General features: G+C 33.5%; 1 protein-coding gene across 1 annotated transcript in view; it reads left to right on the top strand.

The window, feature by feature from the left end:
* The window catches only part of LOC308668561 (VPS10 domain-containing receptor SorCS3-like), a gene marked incomplete at its 3' end in the record, with an annotated part of 516,653 nt that overhangs the window by 377,230 nt on the left and 115,759 nt on the right, over positions 1–23,664 (top strand). The window lies entirely within an intron of this gene.

A 23,664-nucleotide genomic window follows, 5' to 3' on the forward strand; every position in this document is an offset into this window, starting at 1 on the left:
TTGTTCATTCTGTGAGATTTTCAGCATGTTATGGTCAAGGAGTTAAATCTACATTTCTTCAGAACACACTGTGGGCAATCCCTGTTTGCTGGACCCATTCATTCTGAGTATTATCTGGGTAGTACACTCCTTAGCAACCTATAGAATTGGCTGAATTCTTTCTTGGATCCATTCAGTTTTGAAAAACTCCAATGGCTGCATTCTAGCACTGCAGAAAAAAAGATCCTTTCATCCTTCTCCTCCCTCCCCCCCACACATTGGTTAGAGTGCTTTTGGGCTGACTATATTGAGGATATTTTGTAGACTTGTCTAGTCTAGAAGAATTTCAGCATGTATAGACTGAGGAAACTGCATGTTATAGCATTTGTGAAAGTTTCCCAGTCTGGAAGTTTTCCACCAGAGCTGGCTGGGTACTACACTCTTCAGCTCTATACCCCTCAGCATTCTACTGTATGGTCACCAGCTTTCAGGCTGAGTGGTTTCAGTGGGTGTCTTTGAAGCTATACAGTCTGGAAGACTGTCAGCACATATGCTTCAAGAAAGCTCCTTGAAGGAAGTTGCAAAGCTGTGATATGCAGCAGAGATTCTGGTCCTGAAACTGTCACAGAATGTGCAGACAAATTGGCATCTCAAAAATGGGCCAGCAGTAAAGTATTATAAAGCAAGAGGACCACATTTGCTTTGTGATACAGCTTTATGGACAAACATCATTCAAAGCTTCATTCACACAAATTATCAGTTTGGCAGTTTAATATATAATGTACATAGGGGTGCTATTATGCCTCAATTTAATTAGAAACAATAACCACCTATCAATGTAGGATTCTTTTCGCTTCTTCCATAACCTGCCTCTGGGAATTAAATGACATTTTTAAGGCCCCAAAAATATAAAGAGGCTCTTGGGGCACTAGAATATTTCTTAGCTGATATAGTAAAACTTGACATTAGTCTATAATATCCTCTCTCTCATTTAATACATCCAGTTCCTCCATCAAAATATTATTTTGTTCTATCCAATCTGGAAGTTTTTCAAAGTGATACCTTATGTAAAGGTTTGCTTGACCATTGTAAGATTCAACTCTTTTCTTGTAACTAAAGTGATAGGGTATTCCAAATTTTTGAAGTTCCATAGTTCTCTAGCTGTCAACTGATCAATCAATTGTATTTATACAGTAAAAGTAAGTCCTGGAACCCACAAGATGATTTTAATCTGAAATATCTGATTTGATTGCAATGAATGAAATCACATCTATTCACATAAATCAACCATTTAATCGCAAAGACCATATTGGAGATAAAGTACATTACAAATGAATGACCTCTCAGTTTAGCTAATTTTTGATGTATAGATACAATGCAATCCTTTTTAAGTTTAGCTGGAAAGAAAACCCATGGTCAATCAGATTTATTTCCAGGATGTGTGTAGGTTTTCACAATGCCAGTTGATAATGATATTGACATTTAGTAAGTTATACTTAATTTAAATATGAATGCTTTTGGCTTATAATGTTTAACTATATTGTTGAGTCAAACATTCTTTCCTTGATGAAATACTTCTCTCTCAAGATATAAAATGAAATCCCACAAGGATGCAATTAATGAAATTTTAGCTGTCTCACAAAAAGTTATTTCCACCCCATCCATCCCCACCAAATAGATCTTAGCTAAAGTTACAAATATTCACTTTGAAAAATTTAGGATTGACCAGAAATCTTGAGTAGATCAGAAAAAGTTCTTGAAGGTGAGAGAGTAATGTAAAATCTTGACCTTGTTGGACCAAATTCAAGTGAATTATCCATTCCAAATATAGTAGGGAATGGACCACAGAAATGTAAATTGTCTTATTTATTTTTGCTTAAATAACCAGGAGGATCTTAAACACTAAAATATCATTTTATGCAATAGCACTTTATGTATTCACTTTTTCTCAGTTAAAGGTTATGATAATGGCACCTATCTTAGTTCTTCTGAGTGAGTGTCATAAATGCCTAAAGTTTAAATGCTTCTGTATGTTTTACAATATCAACTATGCCTTTTACTTTGAATATAAGGATTAGCTTCTGCATGTGGTTTCACTCCATTTCTACTTTAAATTGTGCATCATTAGTCAAAAACAGGTGTAATGTGTATGTAATAAATTATTATTATCTAGGAATCTGGGCCAGAAATATTATTTTCATTTTTTTCTCATATAAAGCATTTACTCCGATTCATGAAACACAATAAGAAATGTAAATGAAGGCTATGGAGTGAGGAATCTTTGTCTTCTTGATTGTTTATGCTGTCTGTCACTCTACCTTTCTTGTCTCTCCTACCTCCCATTATCTACCTTTTACTAGAACACTAATCCCATAACCTTTAACTGTCAAACAATGCATTACATGGCAATAATTTTGAATCAAGGTACCTCAAATGGTTAACTTACAGAATGCATGTAAAATTCAAGACCCCTGACTCTTGAGGAAATGAAATTTGGGAAATTCTGGCTGCTTCAGCATTGCTGGGCTGCTGCTGCTGCAGCCACATACTGCTCATTTTGAACATTGCTCATGTTTGAACATTGCTCATATACAGCCACATACAGCTCATTTGAACATTCTGTGGCAGCCATTCTTGCAATCCCTTGTTTTCTCCCCCACTCAGCAGCAACCACTTACCTACCTGCTAGGAAGGGAAGAGAAAGAGATATTAGCCAAAATTGAAGCATACTGGAATTGGTTATTCACCAATATCTAGATATCTATGCTTTATCATGAGTCATGATTTCTAAATTTCTTGAAACGATCAAATCAATAAAGTCTGACCCAACTGCTTTCCCATTTTAGCTTTGAGAAATGAATATAGGTTCCTTCCTTTCACTTAACCTTGTGTATATGTTGGGTCTGCATTATAAATCAGACCCATGATGTTCCTCTGTAGTAACTATATTTAATATATTTAGACACAAAATAGAAATGATGTGAAACATACATAAATATTGTATAACTTTCTTAAATTTATTTAATACTGTTGAACATTTTGAACCTGATATAAAATTTTGTACTGTCTCAGTACATGCGCTTATATGTGCCCTCATATATATATATATAGCTTAACTCAGAGCCATTATATTTCAACATAAATTGAACCACTAATTTATTTTTAACTTCTTCTTCCTTAGTGCCAATTGACTTTTATCTTTGTGATCAATGCCGACAAGGAATCTCTGGCAGGACTGCATGGGTCAGCTCCCTGGGATGTTTGTTTTTTTTTTGAACTAATCATTAAAAGCTTATAATGAAAATAATAGAATGAATACATTTCTGGGATGAACAAGATATTTTATTGGCAAATAATGACTGACAGTGTTGATCTACATATTATGAAAAGAGGGAAATGCATTACATCTTTTCTCTAAATTCCAACAAGAGATTATGCAAACAGAAGCTTATTTTTTTAAAAGCAAAGATGCTTTAAAGATATATGAACAATATTCAAACAGGTATTCTCTTATTTGCTTCTCTGTAAATTCCCCAATTTCTATCACTGTTTGTTCTAAACTAAGCCAAGAATTATTGGATTTGGAACCTGAAGCAAAACATCTGCTGGCAAAAATGTGTTAACTTTAACTCCTCCTGCTTCTGGGGGCTTTTCTTTCTACTATTCTTTTTATACTGTCTTTCTATTACTATCTTCCTCTCCTTCTCCTATTTTGTCTGATAGAGAGAAAACATATGCATAAAGTGATACAAGACTACCTAAAAAGCCTACATTGTTCTCTTCCTGAAGTTCTGCATAAAAATGATTAAATGTAAACAGCTTTCTGCATTAAAAAAAACCAGATGTATTATTTTTTTTTTGTGGGTGCTGCAGTGACGGTTTCACTTCTGATTTCTTTCTATGGCTGTGTAGAATTGTTTAGAGCAGCAGTAACCACGGAGAGGAAAAGATAAGAATGTTGCCTAATTAGTCAATGGGCACATAAGAAGCTTGCTTAGATTAAATAATATTTACCAGTGCTCCTTGAATTATGACCACAATTGAATCCAGAATTTCCATTGCTAGGTGAGAGGTCATAAACCGAGATGTCATTGCCTACATTGTTAACATTAACTAAGAATCACAGGTTGTTTAAATGAGTACCCACCTCAATATTAGCCACTTCAGGCTTGGTCCTCAGTAAGGTAAGTTGCTTTTAACTCCCTCTACCTTGGGTAGGGTGACCAAAAGAGTAGAGATGGGAGGAAATAGGTGGATGGGGCAGAGTTGGAGGCAGTCTCTTCTCTTACTGAGGACCCAGGAACCATACAGCTCTGGGGTTGCTTGCCTTGCTCCAACAGGCTAGTTGCTGTCTAGCCCAGTTTCAGGTGCATTTATCCTCACCACCCTGCCCTTGGACACCCCTGTCATCCTGTGCTGTAGCAGCTGAACTTCATCTTCTTACTTCTGTTGCCAGTGATGGATACCTTTTGCTGCTTTCAGCTTTTTTTTTTTACTAGAAGCCTATACCCACAAAGAGCTTTTTGCAAAGGGGCTTTGGAGTGCTGCAGCTTGCTCTCTCTCTCTCTTTCTCTCTCTTTTTGCGGTGCAAAGCCAATCTCAGCCTGGTCCTGTAGTTAAGATCAGGTAGGCCTCGTCTGCAGTGAGAGCAAGAAGATGATGGAAGGAAACCAAAAGGAATAAATGGGAGCAGGAAATAGTTGGGTAGCTGAAGTACTCTGAGGCAACCATAAGTGCAAGCAGATTGCCAAGCACCTGAATTTTGACCATATCACTATAGGGGCTCTTCAATGGACATAACTTCAGACACAGGTCATAAGTCCTTTCATTCAGCACCACTGTAACTTCAAATGATCATTGAATAATGATTGTAAGTCAGGGACTACCTGGAACAACAGCAACAATAGTAAAATGCTAAAAGTTCTCAATTAATCAGAACAGGTATGTTTGAGGACTACTGCATTTTATTGATTCCATAATCCTATCTCAAAATATATAAGTTCTAGTTTCATCCATAAAAGGTAAAGGTTCCCCCACACACGCGTGCTAGCTGTTTCCGACTCTAGGGGCCGGTGCTCATCTCTGTTTCAAAGCCAAAGAGCCAGCGTTTGTCCGAGGACATCTCCGTGGTCATGTGGCCGGCATGACTAGACACCAAAGGTGCACGGAATGCTGTTACCTTATACTTGCATTTTACGTGCTTTCGAACTGCTAGCTTGGCAGAAGCTGGGAAGAGTAACAGGCGCTCACTCTGCTATGCGGCACTCGGGATTCGACCCGCCAAACTGCCGACCTTCTGATCGATAAGCTCAGCATCCTAACCCACTGAGCCACCGCACTCCCTTTAAAGAAGAGGTACACAACCTGAGGTTGCAAGGACCGAATCTGCATCTCAAAGGCTGGAGTTTGACTTCTAAATACAATTTTGAATTGTAATTAACTTGTTAATTCAATATATATAAAATTGCATTTAAGTATATATATGAAATAGAATAGAATTTAGATTTGGCCTATTTCAAGCGTGACATGGCTAAATTCTTGAAGATTCTTTTTATCCTCAAAACAGCTGTGGACATATTTAGGTTTCTGCTGCCAAGTGGTTTCTAGCAGAAGTCTTTTGTACATTTCCTCATTTCCCCCAACTGCTTAAAGTGAGTTATTCCATTAAGAATCAGCACAAATTATATACTCTAAATACACTTGAAAACTAAATTAAATATTGGAACCACTTCAGATGTTTTGACTCACATCATAATTGTCATATAAATCACTCAACCCTATTGAAGTATTCTTCAGTTTTGGATACATCCTTGGTGATTAATATGACTCTCCTTGAGATATTCTTCTCTGTGTATTCTGTCTAAATTATGCTGTTCCTTTAAATGAAGTGACTCTGAATGAGACCATGATATTTGTGTTTGATTTTCTATTGAAGAGGAAAGGTTCATTTTTATTACTCTGAATCAAAGGAAAAAATAACAATAAAGTACAGCATAAACATGGCATGATGTGGAGATGGACAAGTGAAATGGAGGAGTGTGTGTGGGAGGGAACAAGAGAGATAATAAACAATTTGAAAAAAGGAATGGTGTCAATTGGCCAACTTCCCAATTAAAATCATTAAATGGAATGTCAACAGTCACCCCCCCCATCCTTACAGATTAATGAGCCTATCAGTAAGCAGAGAGAAAGAAAGGCAGAACACAAACCCAGCTAATTTTGGGTTAAGCATGATGAATGAGCACAGGGGAAATAATTAAATGACATTAATCAAATATGAAATAAAGGGTAGGGGGCTGGAAGTTGCAATAATACCAAGAATTCAGTATAGGCAAGTTTGCTTATAGGAAAACTTCATTAAAATAAATTAAAAATGATTCTTCCCAACTCTATTACTAAAGAAAGCTTTAATGAAGTTTTTGATGATTTCCTGTGATATATATTACCAGGGAGGTCAATCATGCAAAGGCTACTTTATTTCCTTGATGAGACAAGCACCAAATTAGCCCTATCAGCTAAAGCTTTATTTTATTCCCTTGATGAAACTCCTGGCTAAATCTAAGGTTGATTTGGTCAGAGTTTTTCCCCCCTGAATCTTAAGAATGATCTCCCATTTCTCTTTATAATCATTTAGATCTTTTGCTACATACAAAAGATGAGATGCAATATGTTCCAGTGGAACAGGTCAGAAGTAGAAAATTTGGAATAATTACAGCTCTGTACTTTGAGCACATGTTACTTGTTATAAAGCAGACATGGTAATCTTTAGATTACCAGATCCTGCAGATCTACATTTTGCTTTCAGACTGTCCCACCTTCAACTGCTTCTCTCCCATTTTGTGACCATTGTAGCAGGATGAGTTGGCATAGAAGGAGATTAAGCAATCAGAGAAACAATAGGACTGAGGATTAAGGAGTTGGCTAGAGAGACTGAGATTCAAACCAGCACTTTATTGTCAAAGAGACTGGACCAACCACTATTTCTCAAGCAATACTGTTTTGTTGGATTTTTATGGTGAGGATTAAATAAGGAAAGACTTTCATGTGGGTTGCAATTAACCAGTGGAACAGCTTGCATTCAGAAATCATGGGCACTCCATCACTGGAGGTGAGACTAGACAGTCACTTGTCTGAAATGGTATAGGTTCTGTTAGAGATTAAACTTGATTTGGGTGACAATATTATATAATGGAGTAAAAGCACCTTTAAGGAGTTAAACGGCCTAAGGGTGTGGCTGTAATTATTCCACATAAAAGAGAGTTAGATGTTACACATAGTTGCTCTTGTATATGTGTTTGATGTTAGTGTTTGGATACCTCTTGTTCTCTTGTTTGCTAACTTGATATTTATTCTCTCAAGAATCAACTGCTTGCTACAGCGTATATTGTTTTTGATATTGGTAAGCAGTTTTTGTATTTTGATACTATGTTTTTTATGGACTGACTTTTATGTGCATGATACTGGATTGATACTTGGACTATTTCTTACTGTGTTTCTTTTTGTTGTCTGAGTAAAAATAAGTTATAAAACTCGTGTTAGTGCATTACTGTTTGCCTAAAAGTCCCAGTACAACTTCCACTGTGTATTAATAATACTCTGTTAAACAAACCATTTTTTCAACAACATATTCTAACAGGTTCTCCTGCTTGAGCAGGGGCCCTGGCTTGAAGACCTCCAAGGTCCCTATTCTATTCTATTCTATTCTATTCTATTCTATTCTATTCTATTCTATTCTATTCTATTCTATTCTATTCTATTCTATTCTATTCTATTCTATTCTATTCTATTCTATTATTCTATTCTATTCTATTCTATTCTATTCTATTCCATTCTATTCTATTCTATTCTATTCTATTCTATTCTATTCTATTCTATTCTATTCTATTCTATTCTATTATTCTATTCTATTCTATTATTCTATTCTATTCTATTCTATTCTATTCTATTCTATTCTATTCTATTCTATTCTATTCTATTCTATTCTATTCCATTCACTTTCTATATTTCTATTCTATTCTATTCTATTCTATTCTATTCTATTCTATTCTATTCTATTCTATTCTATTCTATTCTATTCTATTCTATTCTATTATTCTATTCTATTCTATTATTCTATTCTATTCTATTCTATTCTATTCTATTCTATTCTATTCTATTCTATTCCATTCACTTTCTATATTTCTATTCTATTCTATTCTATTCTATTCTATTCTATTCTATTCTATTCTATTCTATTCTATTCTATTCTATTCTATTCTATTCTATTCTATTCTATTCTATTCCATTCACTTTCTATATTTCTATTCTATTCTATTCTATTCTATTCTATTCTATTCTATTCTATTCTATTCTATTCTATTCTATTCTATTCTATTATTCTATTCTATTCTATTCTATTCCATTCTATTCTATTCTATTCTATTCTATTCTATTCTATTCTATTCTATTCTATTCTATTCTATTCTATTATTCTATTCTATTCTATTATTCTATTCTATTCTATTCTATTCTATTCTATTCTATTCTATTCTATTCCATTCACTTTCTATATTTCTATTCTATTCTATTCTATTCTATTCTATTCTATTCTATTCTATTCTATTCTATTCTATTCTATTCTATTATTCTATTCTATTCTATTCTATTCCATTCTATTCTATTCTATTCCATTCTATTCTATTCTATTCTATTCTATTCTATTCTATTCTATTCTATTCTATTCTATTCTATTCTATTCTATTCTATTCTATTCTATTCTATTCTATTCCATTCACTTTCTATATTTCTATTCTATTCTATTCTATTCTATTCTATTCTATTCTATTCTATTCTATTCTATTCTATTCTATTCTATTCTATTCTATTATTCTATTCTATTCTATTCTATTCCATTCTATTCTATTCTATTCTATTCTATTCTATTCTATTCTATTCTATTCTATTCTATTCTATTCTATTATTCTATTCTATTCTATTATTCTATTCTATTCTATTCTATTCTATTCTATTCTATTCTATTCTATTCTATTCCATTCACTTTCTATATTTCTATTCTATTCTATTCTATTCTATTCTATTCTATTCTATTCTATTCTATTCTATTCTATTCTATTATTCTATTCTATTCTATTCTATTCCATTCTATTCTATTCTATTCCATTCTATTCTATTCTATTCTATTCTATTCTATTCTATTCTATTCTATTATTCTATTCTATTCTATTCTATTCTATTCTATTCTATTCCATTCACTTTCTATATTTCTATTCTATTCTATTCTATTCTATTCTATTCTATTCTATTCTATTCTATTCTATTCTATTCTATTCACTTTCTATATTTCTATTCTATTCTATTCTATTCTATTCTATTCTATTCTATTCTATTCTATTCTATTCTATTCTATTCTATTATTCTATTCTATTCTATTCTATTCTATTCTATTCTATTCTATTCTATTCTATTCTATTCTATTCTATTCTATTCCATTCCATTCCATTCCATTCTATTCTATTCTATTCTATTCTATTCTATTCTATTCTATTCTATTCTATTCTATTCTATTCTATTCTATTCTATTCTATTATTCTATTCTATTCTATTCTATTCCATTCTATTCTATTCTATTCTATTCTATTCTATTCTATTATTCTATTCTATTCTATTATTCTATTCTATTCTATTCTATTCTATTCTATTCTATTCTATTCTATTCTATTCTATTCTATTCTATTCTATTCCATTCACTTTCTATATTTCTATTCTATTCTATTCTATTCTATTCTATTCTATTCTATTCTATTCTATTCTATTCTATTCTATTCTATTCTATTCTATTCTATTCTTCCATTCCATTCCTTTCAGTTTTTAGTTGAAAGGTAGGATACAAATATATTAAACATATACACCTGCCCATTGCTTTATTTGTTTTCATAGCATGAAGCACTAAAACGAAGAAATACTAAGCAAAATAAAAGCAAAAGTGGAGAAAACGTAAGGGAAATATAACCAAATTTAGTTTATATCAACATTATTCATTATACTTTCCATATCTTTCTATACTTCCAAACTATACTGCTCAAAAAAATAAAGGGAACACTTAAACAACACAATGTACTGTATTTAATAGTAGGATGTCTTATCTTGTGTTTCCTTTATTTTTTTGAGCAGCATATTTCCACCATATCCATACAGTGTTTTACACATTGCCTTTAAAATGCTTGTGCCTCTCATTCTTAGGATCTCATAAATTCTATTTAATGATGTTCAGTTCTCCTCTCAGTGCCCTCTTCCTTCATATTTTTTTTCTGCTACTTGACCCTCATTCACTTTCTTTGCATGACTAAACCAACTCAACATGCTTTTTTTTACATGGGCCATTTGTTTTTCTTTTCTATCTATATTCCATTCATCATTCATTCATTTTTGAAATGATCTCTTTTTAAATAACCTAAACCAGCTTCATTTAATTTAATTTTTGTATTTGTCCTGATATAACCAATTACAATTTCCTTAAAACAAAGCCAGCAGAAGCACTTTTAATATTGTTGCTTCTTTGATCAAATATCATTACTTGCAACAGATCACATCCTACTCACTAACTTTGTCTTTCTAAAAAGTTCTGCATTCATTGTGTTATCTTTAGTAAATATTCTACCAAGGTACATATCTTCATCTATTTTCACTAGCTTTTTGCCATATATATATAGTGTGCATTTGGTCACATCATGTTCCTGGTCTTTCCATTTTTTATCTTGAGTTTGATAGAAAAACATGTCAGTCTGCCATTTCCAACACAATACACAAATACCATATGAACTGATATTCATTTACTTTCTCAATCAACATATTTCTAATGTTAGAACAATTTACTTCTTTTTTCTCATGCAATTTGTTTAACATTCATTGCAAATTATTTCATTTCTCAGCCAACATCACAGCATTTTCTGCATATAAAAATACACATGCATTCTAATCTCCAATCAATAAATTCCTCTAATGTCACTGCAAGAATTGATTAAACCAGTTTTAATATATATGTTAAGCAACCAAGGAGGCAACACACATCTTAGTTTTCTGCATGGTTTCGAACAACTCACTAATTATTGTGAATTATTATTCACAATTCACTGTTTATTTTCATGTATTCAGCAACTAATCTTTAATTATGTCTCATCCAAAACATTCCTATATGAGAATATTTGTCATAAATTTCCACTAAATCAATAAACATAGCAACATTTTCCTTCTCACATTTATACATTTTTCAGTGACCTGCTAAAGAGTAAAAAATTGGCCCATGTTCCCCTACCTCAAGTATGCTTCACTGCACTTCCTTATTTTATTCATTGTTAGTTCTTTTAGTTGGTGAATCAACATATTGCTTAACACTTTTCTACAAGTTCACATTAGTTTTTTTACATTTCTTTTGCTATGTTTCCTTCTGCATGGAGAACAATAATGACATATTTCTGATCATCAGGCAAAATTGCAATCTAGGTATGCATTGAACAAATTGCATAGTTAGTCCATAAGTAAACCACATCAATATTTTAACATTTATCCAGTTAATCTATCTATAGATTTCCTGACAATTAGAACAATTAACAACTTGCCTCCAGAAGTTGGGAATGCTCCAACACTGGAAGTTTTTAAAAAGAGATTGGACAACCATTTGACTGAAATAGTATAGGGTTTCCTGCCTGAGCAGCGAGTTGGACTAGAAGACCTCCAAGGTCCCTTCCAACTCTGTTTTCTATTCTATTCTGTTCTGTTCTGTTCTGTTCTGTTCTGTTCTGTTCCATTCTCTGCATAGTTGCCATTTTTCAACTCAGTTGGATTTATGATTTTCAACAAGTTTCACTTTGACAATACATTTTGTAGCATAAATTATAAATCTATTTTTGACATATTATTATTTTGTATGTGTGTGTTTGTGTGTGTCTTTGAGTCACTTTTGCCTTCTGGCAACTGTCTGGACTCATCCCTACAGTTTCCTTAACAAGTTGTTTAGTAATGATTTGCTATTGGCTTCTTCCTAGAATTGAGAGAGAGGGACTGGTTCAAGGTCACCTAGCTGACTTTGTGCCTAAGGCAGAAGTACAGTTCACGATCTCCCAATTTACAGCCTGATGCCTTAATCATAACACCAAACTACTCTCATTATTATTCAAATCTCTAAAATTGTCTTCCCAACAAATGTTTTGCTTTATCCCAAATATTCTATTTTTAATTTTTTTTCAAATTCTAGTCAAACTGCTAGGGACCCTTGGTTTGACCTTTTTCACCTGATTTCTCTTTTTTAAAAATCCATCAAAATCACTCTTCCACTTTTCTGCCTCTTTTGCTGTGAATCATATTGAGGTATGGTTAATGATGTATTCTTGTGTTCTATTTCATTGTTTATTTTATTGCTCTATTATTTTATTTCTTTTCTGTTTACATTCTACTCTAGGGTATACCCAGGGTGAGATAAATGGACAACAAATTTAACAAATAAAATAAATGAAATAATCCTTATTTGCTATCGTTGAATACTAATGCAATTTTGTTCAATTGTTTATCATTCTTGTATAGACACCAGTTTCGCTTTATAGTGGTAAATGGCATACAGAATAAAAACAAAGTAGACAAAACCATTAAAATCATAATTTAAATTAAACAAAAGCAAGATAAAAAGAAAAGTGACAACATGGCAACAAAGTATCATGTTTTCCCCAAAATAAGACCCACCCAGAGATGGGTGGGCAGCCGGGTCATTGAACAGGTGGGGGGAGGTCGCCAAGCAGGGAGTGGCCTGGCTGTGGGGCCCTGACGTATGTGGGTGTGAGGCACGTGCCACTCCTCCACCTGCCTCACCTCAGCTCATGGTGACAACCAGATGGTGGGATGGAGTGGGCGGGTAGCCGCAAAGTAAGACATCCCCCTAAAATAAGCCCTAATGGGTCTTTTAGTCCCTCCCCCCAAAAGAGAAAACACAATATACAGAGAGTAAAACATTTCCAAGCTCATTGGTCAAACAAGTTTCAGAGCTTTCAGGAAGGCCAGCAATAAAGAAATACTTTTATACATTGGCATCTACTGTGTGGTTATATTACAAACAGGATAGTATCTGTGTGATTGCTATATCCTCACATATACTGAAGTGGTCATGAAATATTACTTAGTGATAGATGCAAACGGGTGCATTCATTGCCATTCTGTTGTGTAGGGACTATCTAGCAGAGACTAGTATACAAATGAGATCTTTTATCCAAAGAGAACTTTTTTTAAAAAAATCTTTTTTATTGAAAATTTTATTATTTAAAACTTTGGACAAGGTGTTAAAGGTCTGACATTCCTTCTTGTCTTACATCATTTTTGTGTTTTATATACATATATACACTTTATGTACATATCATTTATATACAGTTATACAATATTCAATATTATCAACCACCTTATTCTAGTAATATGTGAAATCAGCATCCTGTATATTTCTATTGAGACTTTCCTTTCTGTTCCCAACATAGGTGAAACTTATTCCAAATTTTGTAGTAATCTGACTGATCTTTATTTTTAATTTCCAAAGTTAACTTGTCCTTTTTTGCGCACGCCCAAATTTTATTTATCACTTCACTCTCGTCCGGTATTTCACTATTTTTCCATTTCTGGGCGAACGTCATTCTCACTGCTGTGATGATGTGTATCATTATATATAATTCTTCTTTGGTATGCTTCTCTGTTGTTATGCCTAGTAGGAAAAATTCTGGTCTATAATCTACTCTCCATCCTGATATTTCTTCTAACCATAACCGTATCCTTTGCCAATACTTTTGCGTCTTATTACAGGACCACCAAACATGAAAATAAGTACCTAATTCTTTGGAACATTTCCAACAGCTAGGGGATATTGTCTGGTACATTTTGGCTAATCGTGCTAGGGGGAGATGCCACCAGTAAAACATTTTATATACATTTTCTTTATAAGCTGAGGCCAGCGTTATTTTTTTATTTCTATCCCAGAGAGTTTGCCATATATCAAGATCAATGCCATGTCCCAAATTTTTAGCCCATATCAGCATTGGTTCTTTAACTCTGTGGGCGCGCCAGACCTTTGGAACCGCTTACCGGTTGAGCTCCGGATGGCCCCCGACCTTCGCTCCTTCCGGCGCGATCTTAAAACCTTCTTTTTCGAACAAGCTGGCCTGGTCTGATGGGATGGGGTTGGGTTTTTATAAATAGCTCTAATTTTAAGATGTATTAATTATTATGGGCATAATGGTTTAATCGCTTTTAATTTTTGTATTCGGTTTTTTACTATGTATTGCCCTGTTCACCGCCCTGAGTCCCTCGGGAGAAGGGCGGTATACAAATTAAATTATTAAAATTATTAAACTTGTTCCTCAATCATTTTATACCCCAATAGCAAACTATACAATTTCCTTATTTGTTTCTCATCTGGCCCCAATAAAATTTTATCCAATGCAGTTTCTTGATTATCCCCCACTCTTTCTTATCTTTCCCTTATCGTGTTTGTATCTGTAGGTAAGCCCACCATTCCAATTTTATCCTTTGTTGTTCTAGTTCCTGTCTAGATTTCAATTCTCCCACTTCATTTGTAATATCTTTGTATGTAGTGCTGTTTTCCAAATTAAACAAATTTGGGTAAACTATTGCTTCAAGGGTGGACAACCAGACTGGTTTAATGTAATTTTGTTTTCTAATTTTATTCTAAATTTTAAGTAGCACCTGTCTAATCCGATGGTTTTGAAAATGTTGATATAGCCCTTGTTTTTCATTCCATAGGAATGCATGCCAGCCTAATTGCAGATCATGGCCTTCTAAACTTAATAATATCTTTTATTCTTTAAAATTATCCATTCTCTAATCCAGGTTAAAGCCGCTGCGTGATAACATGTTTCCCAGTCCGGTAGTCCAAAACCCCCATTTTCTTTAACATCTTGCAGATGTTTCATTTTAATCCTCGGTTTTTTCCCTTGCCATATAAAATTTAGTGTCAATTTGTTCAGGTTCCAAAAAATTTTTTGATCAAGTTGTATAGGAATATTTTGGAACAAGAATAAGATTTTAGGTAGTACATTCATTTTTACAACAGCAATTCTCCCTAACAGTGAAAGGCTCAAGTTTCCCCGTATTTCCAGGTCTTCACTATTTTGTCATAATTGTCTTCTTTGATTCAAGTGCATCTGGCCATAATAGTAATTCCTAGATATTTTATCTTCTTAACTATTTGTATATCCATAATCCTAGCCAAGTTTTCTTTCTGTTTATTTGTCATATTTTTAACAATCATTTTAGTTTTACCCTTATTTATTTCCAGCCCAGCAGCTTCTCCATATTTATCTAGTTCTTCCAACAGTTTCAGTCCCGATTGTTGTGGATCCTCCATGATAAAGACCAAAGAGAACTTAATAGCTCTACCTTGCAGAGCAAATATGGAACTCAAAAATGGTGACCAAATAAAACTTAGAAAATGCAGTTGTTTTTATTGAGGGAGAACACAATAAAAGTATTTCAATGGGAAATGAGAGTGAAAGAGAAAACACTAGTCACTGGAGAAGTAGCATTCAATGAGAAAATAGTCTTTCAATCGTAAGCAGTACTATGGGAACAGCAATGAAAACATGAAAAACATTCGTGAAGACTTAGGGGGATGCATTAACAGTTAATGTGAAATGGCAATAAGGGCAAAGTAACAATCATTGGGCAAATGCCACTCAGTAGGGAAGTAGCATTTAAGCAGTGTTGAGGGAATAGCAATGAGCAGTCCTTGGAGGCTAACAATGGAACAGCGTGTATAATGCAATTTTTAGGGTAGAGAAAAGTTCCAATACATGCTGTGTATAAGCCTTTTTGGCACTAAAAGGGAGAAAGGGAAATAGAGGCAAGAGAAAGGAGAGAAAAAGAGGGACTTTAAATAACAAATGTTTGAAAGAGAAAGCAAAAAAAGGAAAAGTGGGCTGAAAGACAACTTACATACAGTATACACATAAATAATAGATAAGGGGTTGATGGGAAGAATAGATGTCAAGTATACATTTCCATCTTATTCATGAAAATTTGAGATAGGAATATTTGCAGAGTGAGAGAAAGAGAGAAAGGGGGACCTGATCAATGGTCAGTGGAGCTTCATTTCCTGAACCCACTAGCTTCTGTTTGGGGGCTAAGGAAGGCTGTGCTTTTAATAGCCTGGAGAGGCTAATTTCAATTTTTTGAAAACCTGTCTACTTCCATTGGACTGGAACTGCAAGGAGGATTCCAGCAGGTCTCAGCTTCTTAAGTGATCACAATAACTTCTCCATTAAAGAGGTTTGGATTCTGAAGTGTCAAACAGATTGCTGGAATAAATAAAAGTTTTCAAGGAAAGAGAAATGGTCAGAGCAAATCATCTAGTTGATGCAGTTTATTTTTTCAGTGACTTTAGCTAGAGAAAAAAAATCAACATGGAGATTTTCTTATTTTTCTTTTAGGTGGCTGGCTGAAAATCCGTAGTATTTATATGGTATCTTCCCAGTCCATGTTAGTTTAAAGGTGGTAGAGGACTGCAGAATAACCTGTGCAATTATTCAGAGAAAAGAACAATTGACTTCCCAGCTTGGAATGTCTTATAGATATGCTTGGAAACTCAGTCAGAATCAACCCTTTCCTCTTATGTTCAGTGTTGTGACACTGATTGGGTTTATAATCTAAATAATCTAATAACATAATGTCTACATGATTGTTCTATCTTTCCACAGTAGGAATTTTATCCCTCTAGGAAGCATTGAACAAAAGGAGAAGTAAGGGAATGAAGACTTCTCCAGACTTTACCCTGTAGTAATCCATGTCCTTTCTAAGATTTGTTGTTTTAGAAAAGCCTTTCCCTTTGTATAAGATTAGAATAGTGCAGGACTGGGATTTGGGGAATGAAAATCTGTCAGGAGAACTGAAAAGAAGAGGGTTTCTAGTAAAATGTAGGACTTGATACTTCTCTCTCTCTTGCCTTTGAAGAAAAAAAAAGTCCTGATTTATAATATAGCAGTCACTGAAGAAAATAGGGCTGTAATTTATCCTAGCAATGGAGGATTGGTGCTCAAGTCTTCAGACAGAGGACTTGTTCTTGTATCTCCTGCTAGCTCCAGACAAAACAATTCACTCATATATGTCTTTATTAAGTGTGGCTCACTGCAGCATTAATGATAAAATGTTTGTAGTTCAAAAACCTTGGCTCCAAAAGGAGAATCTTTTTTCAGTCCTGTGAAAGGTAGCATTATGGAATGTCTCAGTGGCACTTTTGAATGACAGCTTATCTATAGATATGTGCCACTTGTCTTAGAGATAATATGATGGCTGAGTGTATTATTGATGCTACAGTAGTACAACAGACTGAATGTCTAAGAAAGAAAAAAACCTTATCTACATAGAGATTTTTTGTGCTTTACTGGAAATCTTAAAAGGCGGAAAAGGTTGGATATAACAGGGAACTTTATTGTACTTTCATAAACCATACATACTTCTTACAGTAAGTACTACAGAATAAAAATTTCAGTGCTTAGAATGTTAATGTTGAATGTTTCCATGGTCCATTCAAAAATCTAATCTAATAAAATGGTATCATATAAAAATACAAAATATAAAATCCCATATTTCTAGTCCTAATTCAGATCATTTGACCCATCCATCAGCAATAAGGTTTGTGGTTATTTATTTCAAACCAAGGTCGGGAAGGATGAGTTTAAGTAGTCAATACAACTCACCTGGCTTTCCCCAAACTGATGCCCTTAGTTATACTAGGGCTAAAAGTTTCAGAGACACAGTTTGATCAAGTACTATGCTGTGAACCCATCTGATCTAGAGGACATAAAGTTAGAGAAATTTTGATTTCCCATTATTACTTTTCCTTCTCAGAGAAGAAATGGTTTTTTAACCTTGTTTTTAGGATGCTTTAAATTTCCTTAGGAATGTTTTGGATGGACTGTTAAATTTGACATTATTTTATTGCTAATATATTGTAGAAGATACTGATCTTGTGCTACTTATTTATTCATCACTCTTCAGCTTTTCTGCCTTTTCCTTCTTCCTGAATTGAAAAAGCTTCATGGGGTGAATTTGTGATAAAACTAAAATATGAGAAGGCAGGAAGGCTGCAGAGCACCAGAGAGATGTTTTTTATTTTGAAAATAGGGTTGTTAATACATATTAACAGAAATGGAGAAATGCTCTATTTAATTTCTGATATTTTTTCTTTCAGTTTAATGAAAAAAATTCAAAATGAAGGAAAGCATTCAGAAATAGATAAAATATTTTTGTCGTAGAATTAGATATTATATTTTATTTCAAAGATACCATAATTTAGAAACATAAGAGTTTTATATTTGGAATAATCTCCCCCAAAATTTTATTAAGCCAATATCTAAAAAGATACTCAGAATAAGTAAACAAATTTATAAAAGAAAATCTGATTTTGATATTCCTTTTCCAGATTATGGATTCTTCTCCATTCCCTTAAAACAATGCCTTTTCATAGTTGTTCAGGCAAAATCCAATCATTGCATTCAATTAGGTGTTGTTGTTCTTTTAAATTGTCTTTGAGCTAGATAATTGGGAATAGTCACTTAAAAATTTCTATAAGTGGACTCTGAAAATAGTTGTCAGTTCTCATGGTGATGTAAGTCCTCAAAGTTTTGTAATTTTTGAAAATCTTTTTTGTTGTTTGTTTGTTTTTGGTACCAAAACTCCTTTTCTTCTACTGTATTTGCTAATGATATGGGAGTAATTTCTCATTTGCTTGCTTGTTTATTTTATAAAATGAAGAAATTATAATGGAAAATTGCATGAAAGAAGCAGGGAAAACAAAAACTGTTATTCCAGGACCAGGACTGCTTAAATTGCATACAGTAGAAACCAACTTGCAGAATTTCCATTGACTGCTAACTGGCATAAAAATTGCAAGCTTGACCTAGCAAAGTTACCAGTGAAAAGAGTGGGGAAGGATAGTTCTTTTATGACTTGTGGGCTTCAACTCCAAGAATTTCTGAGCCAGCCAAGTCCACAAGCCATAAATGGGCTATTGTTCCCCACGTCTGTTCTAAAGGAAGAAAATGCTTCAATTTTCTAGTTTCATTCATGAGTATGGCCTAGAAATTGGCAAGATTGGAAGAATAGAAAAGGATTTTTTTTAATAGTCAATAGGCACAAAATAGCTATTACCCTAAAACAATACATCAAAGCAAGCTCAAATAAAATAAGAGCGATAAAACTACAATATAGATTTAGCTGGTTAAGAAGTAAATAAAAGAGAATAAAATATAATAAAGCAACAGAATAGACTCTAACCCTTCTAATAGCAATTGCTGCAAATAAGTTTAGAAACATGCTTTGTAATAGCAGAGTTATAATCTGAGAGTAGAAAATAAACCACCTCTCCATCACTGAAAGTTCAGTTTCTACTAGGAGTTGGTACAGACATACCAGTATGTAGGTTCTTGAAGAAGGGACCATGAAGAAATACGTGTATAAGGTCTCAGGTGTATTCTGGCCACAGGGAAATTTCTTTCATTAAATGGAGTTTTAGGAAACCTTCCATCCAATACTGTGAAGGGTAGAATATTAAAGTAGACTCTACAGTGTGCTGAGCAAACGAGATTAAACAGATTCTTAACAGATTTTAAAGGTTTCCCAGAAGTAACTCACCCTTGTGGACTGTCTATAATGTTCAAGTTTCTCTGACATGCAGTATTGAACAATCTTTGGCAAATCTCTCAGCTGTCACTTTTCTAGGCTTAGAGTTGGCAAAGAATAGATAGAAAGGCTGCAATAATGCAGGTCAGCTATTATTTTTTACTTTCCACCTTGATGCAAAGTCACCAGGGAGAATTAGTGACATGAAGTCATTAGAGAGAATTAGTAGGGCCAATGGGCTAATGGAAAATAGAAGTTTGAGCCAGTAAGCTTGATCTTAAGAGTAATTAATTGTAAGCTATTCCTCTTTACACAATTGTGGTAAAATTTGCAAACTTCTCCTTTGTCTTTGTAAGCAATGAAACAACATTGCCAAATAGCTGCCTAAGGTTAGTATGATGAAATTCCTTTTTGGTAAGAGTAGCAACCATTTAATTTGTATAAATATTATACAGTAGAGAAGCTAAAATGCGACTCTGTTTCACTCCTCAGCTAATTGGAGTATCAGCAGTAAGATAGCCATGTTTATTGAACTTAACGTGAGTGACTGTGTTTTCATGCAGCATCCTAATTAGTGAAAGTAGCCATCAGTCAATGGCTGTAACAGCGAGCTTCTATCAAAGTCAATCTCTTGGAATGGAACTGAAGGATTTTAGTCAATGAAAGCAAAGTATAAAAGATGTTGTTGTCTCCCGGTATATTTTTCTATTAGGACTTATAGAATAACCACTGTTCCATTGTAGGATTGCCCTCTCTTGGGTTAGGAAGAATAGAACATGAATATAATAAATACTGATGTAACCAGTGACAGGGAAAAATAGCATGACGGTGCAACCTGGTAATTGCAGGGAAAAGAGGACACACTGTTATTTGGCTACCCTTCTTTTCTGGTTGCAATCTAAGCAAGGAAATTGTATTGGGCTCCATGATTTAAACACCTACTGCTTATTGCCAGGTCAGCTACTGATAAAAAATTGTTATCCATGATGTAATCATGGATGAACACGTTGACCTGGCATGTGTCTAAAAACTTAGTTAAAGGAGAAGGAAGGAGAGAATCAGGACCACCTCTACCCATTGGGCTCTATGATACAACATGGCAGTGCTAAAAAGTGTGGTAGTGGTATGAATATATAAAAATTCTGTTTCACTGACCAAACTTCCATCTTGCAGCTCACCAATTTTGAATAGCTGATGATGCAACTGGGTGGCAGGGGTAGTACAGGGACACCATGACATACTCACCATCCTACTGCATAAATATTTCCCTTAGTGGAGTAATTTCTGAAGTGATAATGACTATTTTAGTTCTTTTGTCCTGGAAATTTCCATATTCATGATCAGATAATTCCGTATTTAATTTCTGCCATGATGACTGTAGGTCTGTGCAAAGTGGTATCTGGTCTATACAAACAGAATTTGGTATTCTGTTTATTTGGAGCCAGCAATCTGAAAATGGAAAAGCTATCTGTAACTCTGTTTTCATGCACAGGTAATTATTATGTTGGCAACTGCTATATACTTCTGCAAGAGTAAGGACTAGTTGAAAGGGTAAAATTGAGAGAATTTTCCTACCTCATCTTTGGCAATTCTATTGAAACTCTATTTGATTTATAGAACATAAAAGTGGTTTGGGCTTGATGATATAATAAGTGTCCATTTCCATCTATCAAACTTCACATTTTGAAATGAATTATTTGGAGAGTTAAATGTTTAAAACAAAATAGAACAATCTAGGATTTTTAATATGATAAGTATCAACTGATTTTTGTACTCTTCAATTTTTAATTTGCACAATTTGGCTAAAAAGTAGTTGAAGTGAGGGTTCTGCAGTCTCAAATTGTTTGCTTTTCTGTTGCTTATCTATGTATTTCTTTGCTTGTTTATTTATCTATTGATTTTATACAACACTAGGTAAAAATGAGTTCTTGCATTTCATATTATAAAATATAAAAACATAGAAGACACAAAATAAAAATACAAAATTACCATAAAACGATAGGCAAAGTGGCAACTATCGACCAATATATGGTCTGCTGAATTTTGCACAAAATGCAATCTTTAGAGGCAGCTGTTATGTTCTGTTATTGGTGGTTCTGATTTTCAATTGTATTTTTATGTTATAAATTGCTTTAAATTCCTTGTTATTTTAATGAAATTGCACTGGATTTTTTTTTTTGAAGAAGGAAATGTGAGAATGACAATTGTTGTATATTTAGGTAGTTTCATATGGCAAGAGGCCCAATCTTGTGGTATTTTGTTTTATTTATTGTGGATGCAGAAAAAAAGGAAAATGTAAATTGTGATTCAGTTACTCAACCAAACTGCTGTTTGACAAGCTTTATTAAAAATGAAGTTTAATTTTATTACTTTGACAAAACTTTCTGTATTTCTTATAGAGTACTGACACATAGCGCACTATCCATTTGACAAATATTTATTTTTAATAAAATGAAACTATTTTAATATTTTTTCTAAATGAAAAACCTTCTTTAGTATTCTTAGTGTATTATGGGCATATATGAGAGCCATTCTCTAATTTATAATAGGCATCTTTTATATTTAGTACAGTATTTTTTTTCCTCCCAAGACTATAGAATAAGATTCTACTTTGCTTGCACTAATACTAGAAATAATAAAAAAGGAAGATGGAAAATTTATGTTAATTAGAGCAAATTTCCTTGTTAATATAAAAATATCTGCTACAATGAAAAGCTTAAGTATATGGGACATAATAATACCAGGAGTCCTTTCCAGCTAGCTAAATTGAATAAATGGGTCTTGCCCCTGACTAAAGCCAGTTCTGTTAGCCATGTACTGTATTTAAAGCTATGGGAAGTCATGACAAACCACTTTCAAACCTCACTGCTTTAGTATGCAACTTGGCTAAGTCTCAAGAATTTAACCCCAAAGATCTGAAAAGCTGTCTAATTATCTCTTGACACCTCATTGTTCACCCGCTATTTTTTCTTCTTAAATTATCTGTCAATATTACCAGTCTATTTAGCTAATGATCTCCCATTCACTTAGTCTAATGTAGACAAAACAAAAACACTCTAAGAATGAAGTAATTCAGCCCTAAACGTAAAAGAATGAAGAAGCAAACTCCCTTAAATACTTCTCCTTAGAATAACTGTAGAGGTCATAAAAGATGGGAACCCTCCTCTACTAACTGACTAAAAAGAGTTGAGTTAATCAAGCTGGATCATTCTTCTATATCTGGGTGGCAGTGCTATTAAACTCAATAATTTTGGGAAATGATTTTTTTAACAAAATGATGTGCATTCTAAATGTTGAGTTTTATTTTCAACCTTCCATATTTTTGTTAAATATGAATAAATCTTACATTTCTACAAAGGATATTGCATTAGGCTTGCATATGATTACTGTTACAATGAATGTCTATGCTTTTTCACTGGAAAGTGCTACACCTTGTCATTGGGAACATGCAGTATATAAATTTAATAAATAAATTTTGTATGGCAAGTTGTGGGAGTATGCCTTGTTGTTTAAAATAACTTTAAACATGAAAAGGATACTTAATTTGGATGGAACTATTTACAAGGTGGTATTACCACGTCTGTACTTTGGGTTTATTTTAACATCAGGGTTTGATATGTAAGCCCTCAAGAACATGTCAAAGAGATTATTTTACTGAAAGTATATGCCTCGTCATATTTCAATTTTCAATGCACTTTTCTTTTCTTGTTGTTCCACTGTTATTTAATACTCTGTTAAATATATGGATATAGCATGGCAACTATATATATTTTATTGTTATTGACTAGAATGGCTGCTCTCAAAAAGAGAGATCAGACTGATTTAGTATGCCTTGTTCTTAAGAAATCCAAGCTGGCAGCAAGCAATTTCTAACATTAGAAACCCATTGCTTTATAATTTGTTCTACCAAATAGTTCCCCAGTTTAGTCTGGCTTCAGTAGTTGGTAGAACAATTTATAAAGCAATCTTTCTAGAACTAATTCAGAGGAAGAGGAGTTTTCTTAAAAGCCAGTTGAGTTTGGT

Source organism: Vipera berus, assembly GCF_964194415.1.
Source record: "Vipera berus genome assembly, chromosome: 5".
Classification (NCBI taxonomy): Eukaryota; Metazoa; Chordata; class Lepidosauria; order Squamata; family Viperidae; genus Vipera; species Vipera berus.